This window comes from Podarcis vaucheri (assembly GCF_965113315.1).
Source record: "Podarcis vaucheri genome assembly, chromosome: 4".
In the NCBI taxonomy this organism is placed as follows: domain Eukaryota; kingdom Metazoa; phylum Chordata; class Lepidosauria; order Squamata; family Lacertidae; genus Podarcis; species Podarcis vaucheri.
In genome coordinates, this window is record NC_138762.1 from 94751650 (window position 1) to 94777216 (window position 25567).

Sequence of the window (25567 nt, forward strand, 5' to 3'; positions counted from 1 at the left end):
AAGGGACAGTCCCTTATTCCAGCGCCATGTCCCGCTGCTGTCCCTTATTGATAGCTGTCCCTTAAATGTCCCTTAAATGATGTCCCTTAAATTTCAAAGGAAGCAGCTCCTCTCCCTCCCTCCCTGCCGGCCAGGGAGGAGGGAGGCTCCAACTGTGTTGTTTGGCTGTGTTGCTCACCCAATAAGAAGTCTAAGAACGACTGGGAGGGGTGGAGCTTGCATGCCTTGTGTGTGGCTAGTTAATGCAAGCTGAGGGGGTTTTTGAATGCTGGACGCCATTTTGTTGCACATGCTGCTGCAAACTTTGCAGTGCAAAGCCAGGCCGGGGAGCCATCTTAAGTTGAGGCTGCATAGGCCTTGTGGTGCATGTGATTCAGATTCTATTCAGTTGAACCTCTGGTTACAAAGTTGGTTGGACAGTGTTCTCAAAGCTTGACCAGCATGAGTTTGACCAGACTGCAGGAGGACACGAAGACTGGAGTGCCTGGAAGAGGTGAGGCTGCAGGTCCCTTATTTTGGCTGCTGGTCCCTTATTTTCAAATCTGTAAGTTGATAGCTATGCAACAGAGGTAAGCAGATGATAGAAAAGTGGAAGGAAATGTATGGGAGAAGCTGTGGGGGCCTCATCTCTAGCTATGGTGTGGGGTTCCAGTGCAGAGCTTTTCATCATCTACAGAGGAGAAACCATTTCCCAGTCTGGGACCTTGGAGATGCTGCCTTTTTCTGGCTCTGCTGCAAAGCCGCTGCAGATGTTTTTGAGCTGAATTGTCTTTGTATAAGTTCTCCAATGCACTGTTGCTGTTGCTGTGGTGGTTGTTTTAGCCCTCTCACTTCTTGCAATTTAACCAGCGGTCGGGTTGTACAATTGGAGCAAGCTCAGCTGTACAATGAAGGGAAAGTAGCAAACTAGAATCATTCTGTGAGGCAGCCTCTAGCAAAGTTCTGTTTCTTCTGTTACCAGCTTTGTGATAATTTGAGCAATAATATACATTTTTGGATATGATGTGCTTTTTTACATTTCATTGAGTAACCATTTAGAAGCCAGATGATTAATTGACTACAGCTATTTATAACAGTCGACTTAATTATAATTCTAATCCTTTGCTGCCCTCTTGCTGTCCACTTTTTTTCTTTTTTCTTTTTTGGTAAGGAGCAGCCAAGTGTCTCAGAACTAGCATAATGTTCTAGATAAGACATTGAAACCTCCCTCCCTCTTCTCTTGGCATTGGAGCTCCTAGACCAGCTCAACTACAACAATAACAGTTGTTCAAAGTTATCATGCTTCCAAAATACTCATAAATGCAGGATGGCATCACATAGCCTCCACACCCACACATATTTATTGATTTGGGACTTTATTTCCCCCTCAGGCTTCCATAAATGCAATATATAAATTCAAAGATTCCTGTGCTTAAAATACAGCAGTTTTGTGTGTTTCCTCTAGTAACTTTGTACATGACCAGGAGGAAATGTCTGAAGGAAGAGGAGGAACAAGCAAATGGTAAGTCCTCTCCAGGGGGAACACAGATAAATGCTATTGGGTGACAGAGAAAAGGTAGAACTCCTCAACACCTACTTTGCCCCTGTCTTCACCTAAAAGGAAAGTGATGCCCAACCTTGGTGATAACAGAATGAATGATATAAGAAGGGAGCTGCAACCCAAGATAGGAAAAGAGGTAGTAAGGGAACACCTAGTTATTTTAAATGAATTCAAATCTCCAGGGCCTGATGAGCTGCATCCAAGGTACTAAAGGAGCTTGCAGATGTAATTTGATAATATCTTGGAGAATTCCTGGAGAACAGATGATGTCCCTACAGACTGGAGGCAGACAATTCCCCCCCCCCATCTTCAGAAAGAGAAAAAAGGAAAACCCAGGTAACTATTGACCAGTGAGTTTGACATTAATACCATGGAAGGTCCTAGAACAGATAATTCAACTGTGAGCATTTAGAAAAGGATGCTGTGATTACTAAGAGCCAGCATGGGTTCCTCAAAAATAAGTCATGCCAGATCAATCTGATTTCTTTTTTTGATGGAATTACAAACTTGGTGGATCAGGAAAATGCTGTGGACATAGTGTATCTTTATTTTAGTAAGGCTTTTCATATTCTCACGAGGAAGCTGGTAAAATGTGTGTTGAACAAGGTAACTGTTAGGTGGATTTGTAGCTGGTTGACTGACCAAACCCAAAGAGTACTCATTAATGGTTCCTCATCATCCTGGAAAGAAGTGACAAGTGGGGTGCCACAGGGTTGTGTTCTGGGCCCATTGTTGTTCAACGTCTTTACAAATGACTTGGATGAAGGAATTGAGGGGATGCTCATCAGATTTGCAGAAGACACCAAACTGAGAGGGGTAGCTAATGCTTCGGAAAACAGCATCAGAATTCAAAATGACCTTAACAGATTGAAGAACTGGGCACAAGCTAACAAAATGAATTTCAATGGGGACAAATGTAAGGTTCTGCACTTAGGCAGGAAGAACCAGATACACAAATATAGGATGGGGGGACACCTGGATTACTTGCAGTACATGTGAAAAGAACCTAGGGGTCTTGGTGGACCACAAGCTAAATGAGTCAATAGTACGATGCAGCAGCAAAAAAAACAAAACAAAACAAAAAACTAGGCTGCATCAACAGAAGTATAGTGTCCAGATCAAGGGAAGTAATAGTACCATTCTATTCGTGGCGCTGTGGGTTAAAGCCTCAGCGCCTAGGGCTTGCCGATCGAAAGGTCGGCAGTTCGAATCCCCGCGGCGGGGTGCGCTCCCGCTGCTCGGTCCCAGCGCCTGCCAACCTAGCAGTTCGAAAGCACCCCCGGGTGCAAGTAGATAAATAGGTACCGCTTACCAGCGGGAAGGTAAACGGCGTTCCGTGTGCTGCGCTGGCTCGCCAGATGCAGCTTTGTCACGCTGGCCACGTGACCCGGAAGTGTCTCCGGACAGCGCTGGCCCCCGGCCTCTTGAGTGAGATGGGGCCACAAACCCCAGAGTCTGTCAAGACTGGCCCGTTCGGGCAGGGGTACCTTTACCTTTACCTTATTCTGCCTTGGTCAGACCACACCTGGAATACTGTGTCCAATTCTGGGCACCACAATTTAAGATGGATGTTGACAAACTGGAACGTCTGCAGAGGAGGGCAACCAAGAGGATCAAGGGTGTGGAAACTAAGCATTATGACCAGTGCTTGAAGGAGCTGGGTATGTTTAACCTGGAAAATAGGAGACTGAGAGGAGATATGATAGCCATCTTCAAATATCTTATGGGCTGTTACATGGAGGAGGAGAGCATGCTTGTTTTCTCCTGCTCTGGAGGGTTGGACTTGAACCAATGGCTTCAAGTTACAAGAAGGGAGATTCTGACTCCGGATTCAGAAAAAACGTTCTGACAGTAAGAGCTGTTCAGCAGCGGAACAGTCTCCCATGAGAGGTTGTGGACTCTCCTTCCTTGGAGGTTTTTAAGCAGAGGTTGGATGGCCATCTGTCATGGATGCTTTAGCTGAGACTCCTGAATTGCAGCGGGTTGGACGATGACCCTTGGGGTCCCTTCCAACTGTGATTCTATGAAATGCTCAAGCAGTAATACTGATGTAGAATAGAAGGTTCCTATTTTCAACTGAGGAATGTTGGAGGCTATGTTGTGGGTGATGTTTCTGTGTGTGGGTGACAGCATTTTGACTATGAAAGAGCTGGCACTATTTGGAGAACAGAGATCACTATTAGCATATATAATTTTATTAATTGTGGTAGCTGTTCCAGGTTGCATCCCTTATTTTCTCTCTCTCATCCCTATGCTTGAGGCCTGTTTGCCTGTCTTTTGGCCTCTTCCTTATGACATTTAACCCTCGCTTCCATTAATTCAAAGCAGCAACAACAAAAAAAGGAAAAGGAAGTATTGAAAACACACCTCCATTAAACTGAGCGTAGAAAAGGAAAGTCCTTTCCATCTGTTGCTGCCTGCCATTACATAGCCATTCCAGGCACGAATGTGAAATGGACTCATTTTTTACTAATATGGGGGCTATTTCCCCCACGAGTTATGAGTAGCTGGTTTACACCTACAACACCTATCCATCTGGTCTTGTAATGATTGCCAGGCATATGTACAAAGCCTTTCAAATGACTCTCCTCTTCAAAAAGACCCTGAAGGGCAATTATTTTTAGCAGCTTTAAAGCATCAGACTTCACTGGCAGGGGGGATGGAGAAAATATAAAAAAATGGAAGTGATCAGTTAAGTGCATTTAAGACCATCTTTGGAAGTTGCTTATCTGAATATTAAATATTCCTGCAGAAGACCACATTTCATAAATTAACAACCTAAGAAAAGCTCCTTCATGCCAATCTTTGAGCCCATTGATTTACCTATGTTGTATTTTAGAGTATTTACATATCACTTGAGAATTAAAACAGGCTTTCTTGCTTAATCTTGCAATATTCTTTGCTTGGTGAGACTAAAATAACAATCCAAACCTCACTTTGCATCCAAGCGCCTTCTTCCACCAGACAGGCATGTGTGCTGCCAGCAGAACAGGGCTTTTCTAAAACAGAGACTGGACAGAACTGAGGTTCCCCAAGAACTGCTGGATGTCAACGCTGAAACCACCTCCCCCTTTGTCTGCTGTACATTGCAGGGTTGCAGATGTGGTGGTTGTCTCCATGAAGCCCTGGGGTCCTGGAGAAGGTGACACAGCTGTCTTAATCCAGAGCCCAAACAATGCAATCCTAATAATATCTACTCAGAAATAAATTATGTTGAATTCAGCAGGGTTGGGATTGCAGCCTTTGTGTGGCGAGTTCCTGCCCCCCCCCCAGTGGAAATAATGACACATGACACAGTTATTAAGGTTAATGAGCTAAATAAGGCCACAACTTCTATTGGTTACAGTTGATGAGCGGTATTGGCTTAGGCATTGGTCCTAACCAACTGTATCCGGCTTCAGCCCATCTGCTAGAAGTCCAGGAAGGGTTAACCACCAGCAGGAGTTAACCACCTGCTGATGCACATCAACTACGAACTCCCCCGGGGTCACCGCTAGGGGGTGTGCCTTAGGCCCTCACCTCCTTAGGCTTTGGAAAGGGCCACGCCCCCTGGAATCCTTTACCGAACTACCCTTCAATACCCGGGGCAGGTGATGGTGTAACTTCCCCTCTTCCATCTACAGAGCAATACCTATGCCTAACCACCAATACCAAGAAAGTTGTGATGATTTGATACGAGGTAGGCGAAAACCAAGTGGCTGGTGTCAATTTGCCAAGTGGAAAAATTCCTACCAGGCCCCTTAACGGCGACCAACCGAGGTCCATAGCAAGGTCAAAGAACGAAAACCTTATAGGGCGGAAGGGTGGGAAAAGCAGGAACAGCTGGTAAGCAGGAAAGAGGGAGATCCCCGGCCACATCCTGCTTTATATAAGGGAGGCCACACCCTCAGAGCCAGCCGATTGGCTGGCCAGGAGCTGACGTGGTCAGGAATCCCCCCAGCTGCCGCACGCATGGTGGGGCCGTGAATCCTGCAACTCCACCTCCTCTTTGCCATTGGCTTTGCGTGGCGAGTTCCCGCCCCCCCCCCGTCTGCTGTACGTTGCAGGGTTGCAGATGTGGTGGTTGTCTCCTTGAAGCCCTGGGGGCCTGGAGAGGGTGACACAGTTCTCTTAATCCAGAGCCCAAACAATGCAAGCCTAATAATATCTACTCAGAAATAAATTGTGTTGAATTCAGCAGGGCTGGGATTACAGCCTTAATAACACAGGGCTTCAGCAGCAAATTATATTATTACTGGGCTTATTTGTTTGATGAAGGGCAAGCTGGAGATCAAAATAATAAATAAATAAATAAATCCTGCCACCACCAGCAGAAGTGTACATAAAATCATCTCACATTAACTTTCCACTGTACAGCAGATATTGTATCTTTTCACGATACAGTCATAGAATTGCTATTGCGTTGTAGCAGTTATAGAAAAAGAAAAACATTTCTTTCCCCCAAAGCAAATCTGCCAAGAGCTGCAATTTATGTAGACTGTTGGAGGGTGGGGATCATTTTTGAAAGGAGTATAAGCAATTAGAATGAAATTATAGGATTCTTTTTTAAAAAAAACCAAACCCACACACATTTTTTTTAAAAAAAGCAATATGTAGTTCTACTTGGAAGTAATCTATTCTGAAGTGAAACTATTCAAATAAAATAGACACAGAAAATAAATTCATAAGGGAAAGTGGACCATGCCAAGTGGAAAGGCTTTGCTTCATAGGCCCTAGACTTGTTTGCAAGGAGAACATTCTTATGAGGCACAAGTCTGTTTGTACATGTGTGTGGTATTTTGGTATTGGTAGGTCGTCTTTCAGGGTTAATTCTCCCAAAGTGTCCCACAGCCTATTATAATATGAAATATCATTCCATTTTGGAATCCATAAAATCAAGATCTAAAAATATCATGACAGTTCACACTCACCTGGGGATTTGAGGGAGTGGGGTTTGGAATGTGGCGTGCCTGTGGCCTGGTCACAGGACCACCTGAACCACCAAGGCCTGGTAGAGACCCCAAGATCTCCTCCAATGCTTTTGCAAAGTTTTGTGCAGATAAAGTCGCTCAGATTCAGAAGGAGGTAGACTCCACCATGGGAGCAGGACCAGGGTGGGAGAGTGCTAGAGTTCTGTCTAGTCCTGTTACATGGGATCAATTCCAATCTGTTACCTCCGAGGATGTGGACAGGCTGCTTGGACAAGTGAAACCGACCACCTGTCTCCTTGATCCTTGCCCATCCTGGCTGATAAAAGCGAGCCGGGAAGGGCTGGGCGATGGGCTCTGTGGGGTGGTGAATGCTTCCCTCTGTGAGGGAGCCTTCCCAGACCCGCTGAAAGAGGCGGTCATTAAACCGCTTCTTAAAAAAAATCTTTAGACCCAGCCAATTTGGCCAACTATCGCCCAGTCTCAAATTTACCATTGTTGGGCAAGATGATTGAGCGGGTGGTTGTCAGACAACTCCAAGCATGCCTGGAGGATGCGGACCATTTGGATCCCTTCCATTCGGGATTCAGGCCTCACCATGGGACTGAAACTGCCTTGGTTGCACTGATTGATGATCTCCGGCGGGCTAGGGACAAAGGTGAGAGCTGTTTCCTAGTTCTGCTAGATGGCACTGGAACATCCGAAGGGCCTACAAAATATGAAGACAGAGAAGACAGAGAAGGATGTCCACTGTTGGAAGCCTCTCTTGCCCAACAGCCCACAATGGTGCCTAGACTTCTAGGCACCATCCAGGTCTTCTAGCTGAATGTTTTTAGTTGCTCCAGCCATTGCTGCCCACAACTGGCACTTGCCCCTAGGAAGGTTGCCCAGAACAGAATGTGACTCTTGGACTGAAAAAGTTACTCAACCTCTGCTTTAGGTTTAATGCAGGAGCTTTCCTATGTGAGATAAAGGTAAAGGACCCCTGACAGTTAAGTCCAGTCGTGAACAACTCTGGAGTTGCGGTGCTCATCTCGCTTTACTGGCCAAGGGAGCCGATATTTATCAGCAGACAGTTTTTCCGGCTCACGTGGTTAGCATGACTAAGCCACTCCTAGCAAAACCAGAGCAGCACACGAAAATGCTGTTTACCTTCCCGCCAGAGTGGTACCTATTTATCTACTTGCACTTTTACGTGCTTTTGAACTGCTAGGTTGGCAGGAGCTGGGACCGAACAACGGGAGCTCACCCCGTCACAGGGATTCGAACCGCCAACCTTCCAATCGGCAAGCCCAAGGCTCAGTGGGATATCTCTTACAAAAGCAATGCAATGCCAGAGCAAACGATACCCGCTGAATCCCATTCACACTTGTTCAAGGGACAAAAGCTTTACCCCTTTTGAATCACGGTCACCCTATATTTCATCTCACAGCAAGCTGTATCTCAGCGCAAGAAGGGGAAAAAAATTTGACCTTTGCCAGACTCCCGCTGTCACTTTGTAATGGAGGTAAAATTAATGGAGGCACTTCTGTGTAACGTAACAAATGAAAAGTGGCTACCCTTCCTCAGTAACAAGTGCGGGTGCTGAAAGGTCACGAAGGGATGGATCCTAATCTCCATTTGTATCTTGGGAAATGCAGTAGAATTAGTAAATCAGGTATCTGGACACCACTTGCATGTCAGCAGGACATAAATTGAAACAGGCCGCAGATGGATGCCAGAATACATTACAGCACTGTTGGTTCTCATCAGTCAATATCTGTTATATTTCACGGTACCTGGAGCTTAATTATTCTGTGTGAAAGGAGATCGAAAATCAGTACATCACAAGTAGCTAAGCATGAGGAGCCGAGTTCAAAGGAGATGTGGTTGAGCTAAAGTGCAATTAAGCGCAGTTCTGTAAGTACGTGTTAAAACCCATTCAAGTCGGTAGAATTTGTAGGGGCATAATTGTGTGTGGAATTGCATGAGAAAGAAAAGGGGGGAGAAGCAGGGAATTAGTGTAGCTTTGCAAAATTGAACTTTGAGGGGTTTAAAAAAAATATCACAAGAACTATTAGTCACACTCATATCCCACCAGTCATCTGAAAAGCTCAGAACCATCCATGGGATTATAATGTTTTATTTTTTATTTTTCAAAAAAAACACCTTTGTAATAAGTTAGGTTGAAAAGATGACTGCCAAGGTTCACTGACCGGTAGATTACTTCAGTGTGATCTATTTTATGGAGAGCTAAATTTTATGGCGAATGCAACGCGCAGGATGGTCACTTCTGGGATCATTTTAGTCAAATTATCTACAAAGCTCTGAACGGCCAGGGACCAGTGATCTCAAGGAATACTTACATATGAATCTGTTCACCTGCTGGACTTGCCATCAGAGGTTTTGCTCAATGTCCTGTCCCTTTGTTGAGGTAGATTTGATGAAGCAGGGTCTTTTCAGTTGTAGTGTCCTAATTGTAGAATCTCACCCCCAGATCCTCAGTTGGCCCCCTCTCTTTTTTGAAATTGTGCAGAGCAGTGTCGATTCTGTTTTAGCATACTTTAAATCTGCCAGTGTTTTAAAAGTGCTGATGTTTTTTGAAGCTGAACAAGTTTGTTCTCTCCTGCTGTTGTTCTAATTGATTTTTATGTTTTGTTTTTGGGGGGCACTGTGGTTTTTTAACCTGTGTATCTGTGTTTCAGTTTGGAAGCCATTTTAGGCCCCAAAGGCAGGGAAGATTAAATCAATCAGTCAGTCAGTCAGTCAGTCAATCAATCAATCAATCAATCAAGTCAAGACTGAGAAGGGGTTTTGACCCAAGTTTCACTGGAGCACCCATAAAATTATCACTCTGTCCATTGCATTTGTTATTTTGGGGAAACAGCCACTGTTTGAACTACATTAAACAGCAGTACTTCCATTAAGTTTAATTCCTTTAGAAGTGACACCGGGAGCCCGAAAAAGGTCAAATTGGCTTTTTGTAAAGCTTTTATGAATAAATCCAAACTGATCCCGTTTTGCTGAAATTCCAGGTGAGACATTTTTCTATGTCCCTGAGCTGATAAAATACACCAGGCTTACATAACTGATGAGCTGTCAAGGGAAATGTAGACCATCAGCTCTGTATGGTGGCTTTCCAAAGGTTTGATGAATCTCTTATAATGTTTCCATATGCTGTGATTTGTATATGCACAAGCAGTACAGTGAATTATGGTGTGCGAATTTATTCTAAAGTTTTGGGGACAGCAAAATGAGACACATTCATACTGCAAATATTCAAATCCCAGCAGGTGTTTTGTGCAAACATATAAAATATCAAATGTTGAGAGAGGAGCTTTTGTATTTTATATAATGTTTGCATTGGAATAGAAATGAGACAAAATGAGTAAGTGGATATTATCTGAGATCTTGCCTTGTTCTGGTGGGAGATACTGCTGCATCTTGCATTCCTGGAATTGACTGACTTCAATTGAAACTGTTGATGGGTTAATCAATCTTATGTTTGATGGAAACTCACTCCATGGACTATACATTTTATCTGCTGGATGCTGAATCTGAAACTATATTGCTTTTCTCAGTAACTACGGTACATTTCCAGGTTTTTGGCCAGAGCCCAAAGCAGCTGACTGCACATGTACAAGCAGCGGCGTAGCGTGGGTTGTCAGCACCCGGGGCAAGGCAAGTAATTTGCGCCCCCTAACCTGGGGCAAGGCAAGTAATTTGCGCCCCCTAACCCGGGGCAAGGCAAGTGATTTGCGCCCCCTAACCTGCCGCCGCTGCCAGCTTCTTCTTGCTGCTGCCTGGTCTGGTCTGGTGTCGTTCTCTCCCGCGCTCAGCGCTGCGCTGGGCGGCTGCTGCACTGTCCCTCCCCAGATAGTACCTCGCTCTCTCTCCGCACTGCACGCCTGGCACCCACCCCCTCCACAGTGGGCGGTGACCCAGCGGCTCGGTTCGGATTCGCACAGCCAGCACTGCAGTGAGAGAGAGTGAGTGAGCCAGGTAGGGGCAGAGAGCTGCGAGTGTGAGCGTGCGCCCCCCAGATGTTGCGCCCGGTGTGGCCAGCCCCCCCTACACCCCCACGCTACGCCACTGTGTACAAGGGAATTGGGTACACAGCAGAGGTTGCCCTCCCCTTACATTTTTTGAAATAGCGGATTTCGTAAACAAAGGGCCAAACGACCGGCATCTTTAAAACAACTGGTTTTGCGTGGACAGGTGGAGTCCCTCCAACCCCTGGCGACCCCCAAGCAGAATAATGGCTCAAGACAATGTGCTATGGGATTAAAATTGGCCACAACTTTATTAAGTTTCAGATGTAGGGAGATCTTGGCTCAGGCATTGGGTGTTTATCCTTCCCAGTCCCCAGCCAGGGATCTGGGAGACATCAGGGTTATCCAGAATGTGTGGGGATTGGGCTGGCTCTGGAGAACGTCTGTTCAAGCAGAGAGCCCACCCCCCTTTTCGCAGCCATCGCAGGGGAGAGCAATGACAACCTCTTGGCGTATGGCCAATGCCTCCCCTCAAGACCCCTTTAACGGGGAACCCTGGGATCACCACCACAGGGGGGGAGTGGGTCACTGTTTCAAACCCCCCCCCCCACATTTAGGAAGATAGACTAGAGGATTCCTGCTCCTTCTTCCCAGAAACTACTACTTACAAAACCTCTGTTGTAAAAGGAGACCTCCTTTTTCTTGTGGTGACATCACACACCTCTATTGCCCTGGCAACCTGCTATTGTCTTCTGCTAACTATCATACAGTTGGGGAAGGAACCCCACCCTGCTCCTTGTCTGACATTTCCCCCAGGGTAATGACTCTGCTATCATTTGTCTTTGTTCTTGGATGGCACCTCTCTCAACCAAGCTCCTGAGGAAGCTGGCTTGACTTCAAACCCCACATTTGCTATTTTCAGAAATTATAGAGAGAATCTGGCACCCAGGAATTTTAGTGGATCCTTGACCCCTGAAAATCCATAGCAGTATATCCCACTTCTCTTAGTCACAGTTGAATGCTCTCCTGGGGCTGTGGATGTGGGAAGAGAATGACTTCTAGGCAGTCTTCCAAACAACTTGAAAGCCAAATGCCATTTATTCCAAACCTAGCACTGCTCCATCTGTTTCTGGGGAAGGTTTGGAGCCTAAAAGAATGTTGCAGATGTGGAGCTAACTACCAGCCATAGTGGGAAACAAGGGAGGGAATTGAGGTTATCTAAGCCTGAAGACAGAGCCAGCCAACTGGCTTTGCCTCCATGTTTTAGGTATAGCACTAGGCTTTTGCTCCAGTGGTATGAATAGGATTAAGAGCAGATAATATTTCTAAATTAACACAAAACTGGTAAGACCAGTTGTTGGCGTCTGTCTGTCTTGGTGTATGAAGTGGTGCATCATACTTCAACCTAGGTTTTCCAGGATCCCTGTTACAACTTATTCCCAACAAAGCCATCTGCTCTGAAGTCTGCAAGTGGAAGTATGATAGAGTAATAGGGCCCGAGCAGCCAGACCTGTACAAGAAAAGATGAGAAAACAACTTTATAAGGTGAAGGAATTGACTTTTCTGTCCCACACATCATAGACTTAATGCTTGGCTACACAAGGGGGTTGGAAGGGGGAAAGAAAACAGTCCCTGGAGAAAATACCCAAGTTTGCCCAACTAATTGTGCCTGACTACTTTCTTAAACTCTGCAACATTTTTAATTTACCTTAACTTTATCAATTTTAATTAACTGAATTATCTTGATTAAGAAGCCTTTCTAATTGAATTTTGTATAAGGAACGGAGTAATTGCCATACACAATCAGCCAGGGTACTGTGTAATTTCTTCCCCTGTAAAACTTTGTTTTGGCATCCTAAAGTTCTATGCTAGTTGAATTTAATAAAGATGTAATGATATTAAGGTCGCTCACGGCTGAATTGGGTTTGATACATTTGTTAGAAGTGAGCAATGCCTTCATGTTTGACTAAAATCAATGAAGCAGTTACAAAGAAAGTTACTAATCTACATTTGTTAGCCTGTCCCTCTGTGAAAACACTAATCACAGAAAGCTGTGCTGAAACCAGTCCTCTGAATTCTTTGGAGTTTTCTGCCTTTGCGAAGGAGTCTGCTGCTTTTCAGCCTTTTTCTCAGGGCACTGTTCATTATCATTTTTGGGGGGTGCAATATTGAGCCCACTATTTTCTTGCAAGTTGACGGCCCATGTGCTTTTCTTTTTATCTGGCCTCTTCAACCTATAGATGAAGTTGCCTTATTACAGAACTAAAGTACTAGAAGTCAAGGAGTCTGGCTCCTGGGTGCTTGAAATTAGCATGGTTGCTGACTTGGTTTTCCAGAAAAGTTCTTCCTATTAACTTTTTTTTTAAAAAAAAAAATATGCACTGATTTTTTTAAAAAAGTTGAAACAACTTCCCTTTAGGGGAAAAAAAAAGTCTTTTGGACTAAGGTGTAACTATTTGCCAAAGCACTGAATTGCAGTCCAAAGTATGGATGGGTGAATCTGTCAATGTTGGGTTCTTTGATTTCTCATTTTCCCCTATCTTAAGTTCAGTTCTTTACATTTCCACTTTAGTTTGTGATTTTTTAAAGTCCTCATTAAAATTCATCAGAATTTTTGTGCAAATTTCCCCTAATACTCACATTTGTGTATGTAATTTTGTCTAATATAGAAACTTCCTCTATTATAACTTCTTGTTGTTGGTTATTAAATTTTGATACCACCATTCATCCAAAGATGACAGGACAGTTTACAATACAAAATAAAATGCATTTTGATATGATCTTTTCACTAATAGATGGATTTTGTTTTGCACAGTTTACCCCAGTATATGGATTTTGTACAGACATCTTGGCCTTGCAAAATTCGGAAGTGTATGAATTTCCAAAAGGACAGCTAGATTTCAGTTCATGTATTGTTTTACAAAGTATGAATTGGGTAGATTCACCTTCAGCTGATAACTGAACTGAATGTATCTCCAGAATATTCACTATTCCATTGGCTAGTAAACGCCCCCCATCAAATGGTTTCTACATCACACCCTTTCCTGTACATGGATTCCTGAACATCAGCAAACTTGTTCTCTAGCAGTAGAGAAATACCCCCATGAGCAGAGATACTTTTTTGTTGTGGTAGCAGGTATCTGCTGATATTTACTGCTTACCTAAATAAGGTCAAAGAGGTAAAATTCACATAATTTGGCAGGACAATACAGTTTATCAGCTTGCCAAGTGCTAATATGTGCACCATAGCAGGTTATGCCAATTAGGTATGATCTGCAGTGGCCACCTGAGAGCAGATTCTTTGCTTATATAAATGATGGAGGGAAGAATTTAATGAGGCTCTGCCAATCAGTATCACCTTCAACGTCTGAAGGTTTGTTTGCTTGTTTGACACTTCTAACTCCCAAGAAGGTGTATTTTGATTTAATCTACAGTGACTCAGTAAATCTCAAAAATCCTATTCATGAAGGTACATTTATATCTATGTATTTAAATGAGACCTTGGCTATATGTTATACACACTATACAAAAGCAGGCCTGTCCTTTCCCTGTAGCTGGATGTAGTGCTATGCTTCAGTTGGCGTTGTGGACAAGTGAAAGATGAAGGCATGAATTAGGCGACATTAACTCCATACATTTAAAGGGCTATGCCATTTTAAATAGTCATGGCTTCTCCCAAAGAATTATGAGAGCTGCAATCTCTTAAGGGTGCTATAGTGGGGGAATCACATCTGGCAACCGATGTGCCCCTTTGTTTTCACATAATACATGGGTAGAGGCAGTGCCAGATTTACGTATAAGCTAAACAATATAGCTTAGGGCCCCACTCTTTTGGGGCCCCCAAAAAATTTTAAAGGAAAAAAGTGTTTGCATTATTAAGTTTGTTATGAATAAAAATCATTTTAAGTTAGAGCTTAATAATTATTTCATTATTAATATACTTCTTAATTGTATTTCACTATTAATATACTTCTTAATTGTATTTCAGTTCAACAATTACTTTGATAAAATACATATTTTGTTATGTGCAAATGGCTTTAGATACCTATTAGGTCCATAAATTACCATATAGCATATATTCAACACAAAAACCAGCGATAATTTGTTGTTGACAAAGGACAACTGAACATATAAAGGGCCCCATTACCTAAATCCGGCCCTGGGTAGAGGAGTCTAAAAAGCCTGGGACACAAATTTTCACAAGCAACTATGCTGGCTCAATTACCAGAAGTAATGTATTTAGCATTAATTTTGGAAGTGTAGACACAATTCTGACCAAACTACCATTTTGAATCAAGATGTCAGATCAAAACATTACTTGGGTGTGACTTCGCCCTCTTGAGATATTGTCACCAAAACTGGCACAAGCGTTCCTAATGTGGGGCAGCATACTTTGTCGCTGTTTGGGCACTGGTCACCATTTTGACTCAAGATGGCAGACTGAAATGCCATTTTGAGATTGCTTCATCTCAAACAAATTACGCTACACATTTTAAAAATGCATCTCCCTCCCCCCCTACAAAAACCCACCAATATTCTGGGAAGCACCAAGCACTCCCTGCTAGAATCTAATAGTGATAAGAAGTTGTTTGTTGTTTAGTCGTCTTAGTCGTGTTTGACTCTCTGTGACTCCATGAACCAGAGCATGCCTTGGAAACTCTCACTTTCTCCTCAAAGCTTCTCCTTTTTTATGTCCATGGAGTTTTCTTGGCAAAATACTGGAGTGGTTTGCCAGTTCCTTCTCCAGGTGGATCACGTTTAGTCAAACTCTCCACTACGACCTGTCCGTCTTGGGTGGCCCTGCACGGCATAGCTCATAGCTTCTCTGAGTTATTCAAGCCCCTTCGCCATGACAAGGCAGTGATCCATGAAGGGGGGAATGAGAAGTATCAATATGCAATCTCAAAAGTTTACAGAATCATTTACAAGAGTCAAACGAATCCCTACATATTTGAATGCTGCAAATTTATTACTCAGGGGATGCATATAACTCATGTCTTAAGACTGTAAGGTCTTTTCTCATGGGGTTTATTCATTTTCTGTATTAACTCTGTTTTAAAACGTTTTGATGATGCTAAAATTTCATTTCTATATATCCCCACCTGTCTCATCCCACACATATTACAAGCACCAGGAACTATCTGTCTGGATTGTTCTACACTCCCATGGCGTGCATATTCTGCTGAATTACCCTTTTAAGTTGTCTCGGTTGGATCATGCAAAACCACTTTAAAAGTAAAACTTTGCATTAAATGAGGCCTCTCTCCGTTACTCAGAGTGCTCTTTAGGATTTAGTAGATTTGGGGGGGGGGTTATCCTGCAGGACACACTTTTGCATTATCAGTAAAGTAGAATTTATTATCCTAGTTGCTGGGTATTAGCAAAATGCCTGCTGTGATTGACAGTGTGCTTGTTTGTTCAGAGAGACAGGCAGACTGTATATCAACAGATCTCTATCTACCTCTCTCTTTAATGGGAGGTCTCTTTCAACCTGTCTCTACAGAAGCAGAGAGAGACTTTGCCCATCTCCTTGGTGCCCCTACTGGCAAAAGTTGTTCTACCGATTGGCAAGATTATTGTAATAACCTGCAGTTTTATAAGAGTGTATATTTGAAGTAGATGAATAAATAAGTTAATTTGGAATGTGCAGAAAATATAAAAAAAATTATTTAAGGAACCGCAGAAAGAGGGGGGAGGAAGTCGAGTTTCGAAATGTTAAAATGATTGTAAAATTATTGAAATGTATAAAATTGAAAACCATAAAGAAAATAAAGAAAAAAGAAAAGAAAGTTGTTCTACCACTTCTTTGGCAAGTGAGCCGCTTTTACCACTCTATCATAAGGTGAGAATATGTCCTACTTAAAGGAGGAGAGTCCTCTATCTGACTGCATACTCTATTTGAAGAACTGTCCTGACCACATCTGGTTGAAAGATAAAGAAGCATAGGAAGTGAGAGCAAGGGTCTTGAAATTGCCAGTCAACAGCATCTAGACAACTGACTAGGCAGACACACAGAACACTTGGCTGTGTTCCCCTCCCCCCCTTATGGTGAGATGCACTGTATTTCTATTTAGCTTACACTATTTTTTTCTATATTAGCGTCTATACATACAAATGAGCATATGCCAGTTTCATGCAATTCTTAATCCTCTTTTCTTTTCTTTTCTTTTCTTTAAAGTAATAACAACCCTAACTATGTTTACCCCGAGAGAAGTGTAACGATTGATATTTCCCATAGGTGTAAAGATAAAGGATAAAAGGAAAGACACAAGTTTAAATCTCTCACATTGAAATCAATGGGACCCCCTATGTGCTTATTTTAGCAGTATTGTGCCCTTCATTTCTAGCGAACAATTACAGCTGGAATACCAACCCCCCTCACATTATTGCTTTTTCAAGGACCAGCAGGTTATTTGACACAAAAAAACAAAACAATGGATTTGCTTACCTTCCTTACATGATTACATCCATGGGGTCACGAAGAGTCAGACACGACTAAATGACTAAACAACAACAACAACGACGTCCCTATTTTGGTTGCATCTAAGAAGATAATTAAATAAACTTTTACATTGTTTGTGATGCAAACACTGAGTGATGTTTTCGTTTAGCAGAGGTAAAAATGAGATTTTATATTCCAAGTATTTAGGCAGATGATGTCTTATGGGTGACAGCAGGTCAGTCTTCATAAACCTACATGCCTGACAATCAAGATAGTGCATGCAGGATATAGATCAATCATTGTACAGGGGCAAAAATTGATGGAATCTGCCATCAGCTAAAAAGACAGGCCCAACAATAGCATGACCTTGAATTTAATAAGAAAATGACTCTACAAGTTTAAACCATTTTAAAGTCCTTTGCAATTATAATGTTTAGATTGCACTGAATACTGAAAAGAAGCTTTGACCACAATATTTACATCTCAGGAAAGGAGGCAACATAAATTACATGTCTCAAGGACAAGGAAATCAAAATGGGTGATTTATCTTCTGCAACAAGAATTTTTGTCTCCTTCTGTAATGTCCACAATGATTTATATTTCCTCCGAGCTGTCAAATCACCTGGTAGCATTTATAGGAAGGGGTTTGGAATTCTAAGTAATCAAGTATCGGGAGCTGGTTGAGTATTGCAGCATAATCCCATTTGATCCAGAATTTTAACCAATTTATTTTTAATTGGAGTCACTTCACACTTTACGTGGCAATCATGTTTCCTACAGCAACACTTCTATTTCTAGCAGCAAATGCGCAGATATGAAGAGCCAGCTGCTTATTCCTGAACACTTGTCCTTTCCATCAAAACCTTCCATGGCCTTTATCTCCCTTCACTTGTATCACTATATGTCTCTGTCCATGATTTTCATGACGATGGCAGCAGGCGGTACGTGGCAGTGGTGGGATGTGTTGGAGGCTGGGCAACCACAGCAAAAATTATGTGGGTGCCTGGGTCCCCCAAGCCCCCTGGAGTTGGCACCCCTGACCCTTGGACTTCTTTTATATTGGCTTTATTAACTAGGGTCGCCATATTTTGAAGAGCAAAAAAGAGGACACTATGATGGGCACTCAAAGCAAATAAATGCAATTTGTCCCAAATTTTACCCCTGAAAAAGAGGGTGTGTCCTGGAAGAAGAGGCCACATGGCAATAATAATAATAATAATAATAATAATAATAATAATAATAATAATAGAGGTGCGTGTGGTGGGGGACTGAAGTGATGATGATGATGATGATGATATACTATCATCCCCAGCCACTCTGGGCGGCTCCCAACAGAATATTAAAAACACAATAAAACATCAAACATTAAAAACTTCCCTAAACAGGTCTGCCTTCAGATGTCTTCTATAAGTCACATAGTTGTTCATTTCCTTGACATCTGGTGGGAGGGTATTCTACAGGGTGGGTACCACTACCGAGAAGGCCCTCTGCCTGCTTCCCTGTAGAACTCACTTCTCTCAGCGAGGAAGCTGCCAGAAGGCCCTTGAAGCTGGATCTCAGCGTCCGGGCTGAATGAGGGAGGTGGAGACGCTCCTTCAGGAATACTGGGCTAGCAAGCAACCATTTTGAAGCAGTTTGGGGGCTCCCTTTCACACACCAAGCAATTGTTTACGTATTTCATTTGCATTCTAACTCATTTTTAAACTTACACAGGTGTCTCCGAAACAATATGTGAGGATCATTGCAATCTTGCCAGTGTCAATGACAGTGTGGCAACCAGTGCTTTTTTTCTGGGGGGTGGGGGTGGGGTTACACAGGGGTACGCATACCCCTAAATATTTTGTGACTCTTTGTACTTTTGTCCATTTCCTGTATTTATTTTCCCCGATTTGAATCATAATATGGCGATTTTCTTGAGTCAAAATGAGAGTATCCTGAAACATTTTTTTTAGAAAAAAAAGCAATGGTGGCAACCATCTTAATAAAGCTAGCCCTAACCAAAGTGAACAAGCCCATGAGAAGAATCATGATGACATGGCCAGGCATTAGTAGGTGAGACCTGCAACAAAATGTCATAATACACAGTGCTCCTATTCAGGACTCCAGCTTGTGAGTCAGCAATATGCTTATCCTTATTTTTCCTTGATGCTACATTGCATTGCTTGCTGACACCAGTGTTGGTGGTAGGAATAGAACTCTTTTCAGCAGCTGCTGTTCCTTGTCCCCCTTTGGGTCATGTCATGATGTAGCATCATTCCATAGACTTGGAGGCACCTGGGGGAGAATACAGCTGCCAGCTGGTGCCCACCAAGAAGAGTTTTGTTGCTGTCAATGGCACCAGATGCTGGCCAAAAAAAATGCAGTTTACTGACTGAAGAAGTTCTGAGAATGAGACAATATGTTCCCATAATAACTCACTTTTACTAATTAAGTCATGCTACAGAATTTGGACAAGGTTCTTAGTAACTCTAGCAGATGCTTAAACATCTTTTTTATGTCTTCTCCTCACTCAGTTTAACATCCAAAAGACCATCATGGGGTGTTATGGGCAGACTCTTTCAAGAATCAATGAAGAAGTTCTCCCGAGGGCACAGCAAACGATATCCTCAGTTATTGAGGTTTCTGAGAGCATCCAGTGGCGTAGCATGGGTTGTCAGCACCCGGGGCAAGGCAAGTAATTTGCGCCCCCTAACCCATGGATTTGCGCCCCCTAACCCTAACCCCCAGATGTTGCACCCGGTGCGGCCCCCCCTCCCGCACCCCCCACACTACGCCACTGAGAGCATCTCAACGGTAATGAGAACATTTAAAATGTTTTGAAGTCTGGGGCACCCCGGATCTTTTGCACCTAAGATAGTCTTGCACCCCCATAATACCCCTTTTGGGGGGCTTATGCTAGCCTAAGATCCTCTATGCTCAGCTGCTTGCCACGTTACATGACCTAGCTGAGGATGCAAGGATATGCTGGTGTATCTCTGGCTGAACTGAGGGAGTTACACTGTCTGTGCTGAGATTTGTGAGGAGACCCCAGGTCACCTCAGAGAGCTACAATTCCCAGATTGGATCAACAATCAAAACCTCTTCACAGAGAATTCTGGGAATTAAAGGTCTGTGATGGGAACAGGGGTCTGCTAAAAATGTGTTGTTGTTGTTTAGTTGTTTAGTCGTGTCTGACTCTTCGTGACCCCATGGACCAGAGCACACCAGGCACTTCTGTCTTCCACTGCCTCCCGCAGTTTGGTCAAACTCATGCTGGTAGCTTTGAGAACACTGTCCAACCATCTCGTCCTCTGTCGTCCCCTTCTCCTTGTGCCCTCCATCTTTCCCAACATCAGGTTCTTTTCCAGGGAGTCTTCTCTTCTCATGAGGTGGCCAAGGTATTGGAGCCTCAGCTTCACGATCTGTCCTTCCAGTGAGCACCCAGGGCTGATTTCCTTAAGAATGGAGAGGTTTGATCTTCTTGCAGTCCATGGGACTCTCAAGAGTCTCCTCCAGCACCATAATTCAAAAGCCTCAATTCTTTGGTGATCAGCCTTCTTTATGGTCTAGCTCTCACTTCCATACATCACTGCTGGGAAAACCATAGCTTTTACTAAACAGACCTTTGTTACTTTTTAACTAACAATGTAGTCATGCTCACAATGCTAACAATGCTGACAATGTAGTCATGCAAAATAGCATAATTCACAGTTCCTTTAGAACAATGAGACTTCTCGCTTCCTCTCCTCTGCATTCACACTAAATCTGCTCTAAGGATTTCCCCAAACTCCAGAGGATATGGGGAGGGTATGGAGGGTAAGAGGGAAACTCCTGTCGCCCAAGCGTGCATTAGTTAGATACCTTCTTAAACCAGTCCCTTTGCTTGGGCCCAAAAACTAAGTGAGAGTTAGTTTGCCGCAGTATGATCTGAATATTTAAGCATATCATGAGCATTGGTCCTCATGATTTATAAGAAGTAGAAGAAACTAGAAACATGTCCCACCCCTTCCTCAGCCGTCTTTCCTTCTGAGTATTAGTGCTGAATAGAAATGACTTTCCCCTCAGCCCTCAAGCAGCTTGACAGCACTGAGTATTAGAATAATAACATTGGAATAAAAAGTTTTCCTCCAACATTGCAGCAGCTGATATTGACTAATTTGATATATATACACCTCACAGGTGACATTTGCAGCCTAGTTAAATTTCTTATGTATGATTATTTAATAGGAAAATATCAACTGCCCAGAGGGGGGAAAGTTGCACTAGTATGAAGGCAACTGAAATTGCTTATTGACCAAAATGAATGGCACCGTTGGTGCATTTACATTAATTTTATTTTATTCTGCAGCACAACAGAAGCATGACATTCCAAAAGGCTTTTTTTCTTCTTCTTCGGGTAATAATTCAGAGGAATAAAAATGCTGCCCTGATCAAAGTAAAGGTGACTCTGCATGAAATCATGTGTTCTTCTTCTATGTGGCACAAATATCTTTAATCTTATCCTAGGCAAGCTTGGACAATTTGTGCCCCCCCCCCAAATGTCATTCAAAAAATTGGTATGGAATGGAAAATTACAGGTTCCCTATCATTTCATAGTAGGAATGTGTGATTCCTTCTCCCCGTACTCCAATCACCCGCTCTGCTAATTTCACAGAAACTCTGTTGGCTACTTTTGGAATTCTTAAGTTAATTCTCCTGAAGAGGTACCTCTAAACTGATTTGCATTTCCCTTTGTGGAGTGACAATTGCATGCATCAACCCAATTCAAGCCATTGCATACATTAAAAAAATTATTTACGAAATGATACACTCTAAAACAAAAAGAGAGGTTCTTGTACTATTAGTAACAACTCTTACTCCTTGCTTAAGTAAACTAGAAAAGCGGTTGACAGTCGCAGGAAAGTTGTAATCTATTGTCTAGCCATGTATTATGGCTAGTATTATGCTGTTATTTTCTTCTTTTGGTTTTGCAAAGCACATTTCAATTTAAAATGGTCATACTCCAGCCAAAGGTAAGCACACTGATTTAAGTGGGAGAGAGTTTTGCTTAATCTCATATTGAAAACAATTGCTTTAAAGAGCTCAAGAGCTCGAGAGAGAGAGAGAGAGAGAGAGAGAAAGAGAGAGAAGAATCAGTGAATGAAAGAAGTGGGAAAGGGCTGCCCATGGGCCATATTATGCGTTTATTAATGGCTAGACCAATCTGAATATTATTTTTAAAAACAGCTTTTGAAGAACTTTGTGAATATTAGGGTTGTTGTAATGGGAGAAGAAGAAGAGTTTGGATTTGATATCCCGCCTTTCACTCCCTTTAAGGAGTCTCAAAGCAGCTAACATTCTCCATTCCCTTCCTCCCCCACAACAAACACTCTGTGAGGTGAGTGGGGCTGAGAGACTTCAAAGAAGTGTGACTGGCCCAAGGTCACCCAGCAGCTGCATGTGGGGAGCGGGGAATCGAACCCGGTTCCCCAGATTACGAGACTACCGCTCTTAAGGCACAGCATAAATATTGCGTCAAGGTGACATCGTTAATATCATTACCAGGCTGAATAGCACCTTATTCTGCAAGTGGCCCCATTATCTTGAGTAGAGTCATATCTGAAGTGGAAAGCATGGATTGCATAACACATACTATTTAGCCTATTAACGACAGTTATTGGGTGTACTCACTCCATTGGCAAAATAAAATCCTTGAAAGTAGTGATCGAACCCACATTTAAAAAGGCCCGAGTCTTAATGCATGTGTTATACTAGAAATAAATATGGGAGAGGAGACACCCTTTGCAAATCCTACAAGGAAACCAAAGAGAGTTTCGAGAGCATGTGACATAGTAATGAAAGAACGAAAGGAAAAGGTAAGGGCTAGATCTGTAATGACTGCTCCCCACATTAAATGGGGGGTGCCCTTTGCATGGTCATGCGCAGTCCCCAGGACCATATGCAGCACCATTAGCACAGCCTTGACTTCACCTTCCCCAGGTGGGATACCTGGAGGTCTTGGCCTACCTCAGCCAGTTGCCCAATCCCGCCTGGGGAGGCGTTGCCAAGGTGATCAGGCCAGGTAGGGGGAGGGACCAGCCTGCCCACACAATAGGGGAAGGATCTTACCTGGGAATCGTCAGTTGGCTCCAGAGCTTCTCCCACCCTACCCACCCTCAGTTAAGACTTCTTTTGCAGCTTAACCTTTTCTCCACAGCTACGCGGACCCATTCAATTCATATATGGGACAGAGATCCAGCAAGGGTGAGGAAGCAATTGAGTTCCCTGTGCCCCCTCTCATGTTGCTGCAGAGGGTTCCTCAGCCCTTAAGGACAGACTTTCAGGGGGCACTAAAGGACTGCAGAGGAAATAAGGGATTGCCAAAATGTGCCTCTCCCCTTCTGCTCTTGGGAGTGTCCAGTAAACAGAATTTTGTTCAGAGGGGATGTTCCTGCCCATGGAAGCCTAGTTGGGACCTGAGTCTTAAAATCCTAGTGGTGATAAAAAGCCAACCATCTCATCCTCTGTCGTCACCTTCTCCTTGTGCCCTCCATCTTTCCCAACATCAGGGTCTTTTCAAGGGAGTCTTCTCTTCTCATGAGGTGGCCAAAGTATTGGAGCCTCAGCTTCACGATCTGTCCTTCCAGTGAGCACTCAGGGCTGATTTCCTTAAGAATGGATACGTTTGATCTTCTTGCAGTCCATGGGACTCTCAAGAGTCTCCTCCAGCACCATAATTCAAAAGCATCAATTTTTCGGTGATCAGCCTTCTTGATGGTCCAGCTCTCACTTCCATACATCACTACTGAGAAAACCATGGCTTTAACTATACGGACCTTTGTTGGTAAGGTGATGTCTCTGTTTTTTAAGATGCTGTCTAGGTTTGCCAACGCCTTTCTCCCAAGGAGCAGGCGTCTTTTAATTTCGTGACTGCTGTCACCATCTGCAGTGATCATGGAGCCCAAGAAAGTAAAATCTCTCTATAATTTTCCTGAAATTATACTTAATTCAAAAGACTGGGGTGCTGCTAGAAGGTGAATACAGGTAAGGATGTGATAAGCATCCTAAAGAGAGGGTGTTGGCCTCTAAGTGGGCATATTGAAATGCCAATGCACAGGTTGTTTATGGGAACTGAAACTCTGCTTACCCTTCCAACTAACTTTTCAAGGCAAATTGAGATTGTTCTGAGCCAAAGTGATAGCGTGAGGATTCAAAATGGAGGTGGAATGGTGTCCTCTAGCAACATTGCCTTTATGCTTTTGTCTGTGTGTTCTGGTTTGCTTTAAGAATAGTTGGGACTGCTACATGCATGGTTTATTTTTATATCAACAAGCAACAGTTTCTCAATCACATAAGTTGTGCAGTGAAGGCTAATGCCATTCTATTCATATAGCCAGCATTGTGATCCTTTATCACAAGCATTGGTCTTCCCATATGGCGCTTCAAGATGCCATTGCAATTTAACACACCATTAACACTATTTATTCTGTTTTTAAAAACATGTAATATCTCATCCATTAGCTTTAAATAAACCTGTCATGGTATCTTGCAATGCATAATGTAAAGCAATAAAAATACAACTGTTCTAAATGAATGATTTAAACAACAGTACTGTATAAAAAGGATCATAAATGTTTTTAACAAATTTATAATAGGATGAGATTAAAAGGTCTTGTCAAGTTATAAAAATGATCTCTTTACCTGGTACTGGAAAGACAAAACACTCAGCAACAAGGGAAGTATCTTTTAAGAGGGAGCCACTACCAAAAAAACCTTACATGGGGTCAAAAAAAAAATGTGTACTTTCTGAAAAAATATGCAAACTGAAACACAGCTATCCTAAATTCACATATATCTGAATTTTACTATATACCATCCAAACAATGCTTTCAAAAATGCATAAATTACGGGAAAACATGCATAAAAATGAATATTTCAGTTAAATAGGACACAAGAATACATTATATAAGGGACAATTTCTTTTGAATGTTTATTAGGAAATTCTGAACTAAAATGCTGGTGGATTTTCAAAATGTGGAGAACTGAATATATGATTGGAAAAATGAGAAACTGGGAGACCTTAGACTGTCAGATCTTTCCATACCTAATAGCCACAGTAGTAACTATATATTTACATACTACATTTTTCACAGAGCAGTTCACGGAAAACAAGCTGGCTACGGTGATGCATAAACATGACAGAAATTATACAGGACCGCTGCGACATAACACAATTCATCAGTTCCCAATTCTAATTTACAATACATTAAAATTGAGCCTAAACCTTATCAATAGATTAATTAACAGTGCTCAGTACTTTCTCATTGTAGGTAAAGGTAAAGGACCCCTGGATGATTAAGTCCAGTCAAAAGTGACTCATCTCACTTTTCAGGCCAAAGGAGCCAGCATTTGTCCACAGACAGCTTTCCTTTATATACTGTGTGTGTGTGTGTGTGTGTGTGTGTATATTGTGTGTGTGTGTATATATATATATATATATATATATATATATATATATATATATATGCAGGTTTTGGTGTCTTCGGGTGTCTTCCCGTGTAAGAGTCGGGGTGTCTGTGCGACGTTTCGACGAGGTCTCACTCGTCATCTTCAGGCTGGTGCTTTCGGCTTCTTGTTACTGGAACAGAGCAGAGTCTGGTGTTTGAGTTCCTATAAATACTGTTGAGGGGTGTGGTGTATAGCCTCCAACGTTCTGGGCAAAGAGGAAGTTCCTAGATTAGTATATATA

General features: G+C 42.7%; 1 long non-coding RNA gene across 1 annotated transcript in view; it reads right to left on the reverse strand.

Annotated features, from left to right (window-relative positions):
- Nucleotides 1–1991: 1991 nt before the first annotated feature.
- The window catches only part of LOC309530260, a 263071-nt gene continuing 239495 nt past the window's right edge, over nucleotides 1992–25567 (reverse strand). Inside the window, exon 2 of the long non-coding RNA XR_014218736.1 lies at nucleotides 1992–2083. This is a non-coding gene — a long non-coding RNA (uncharacterized lncRNA). The remainder of the gene's footprint in view (nucleotides 2084–25567) is intronic.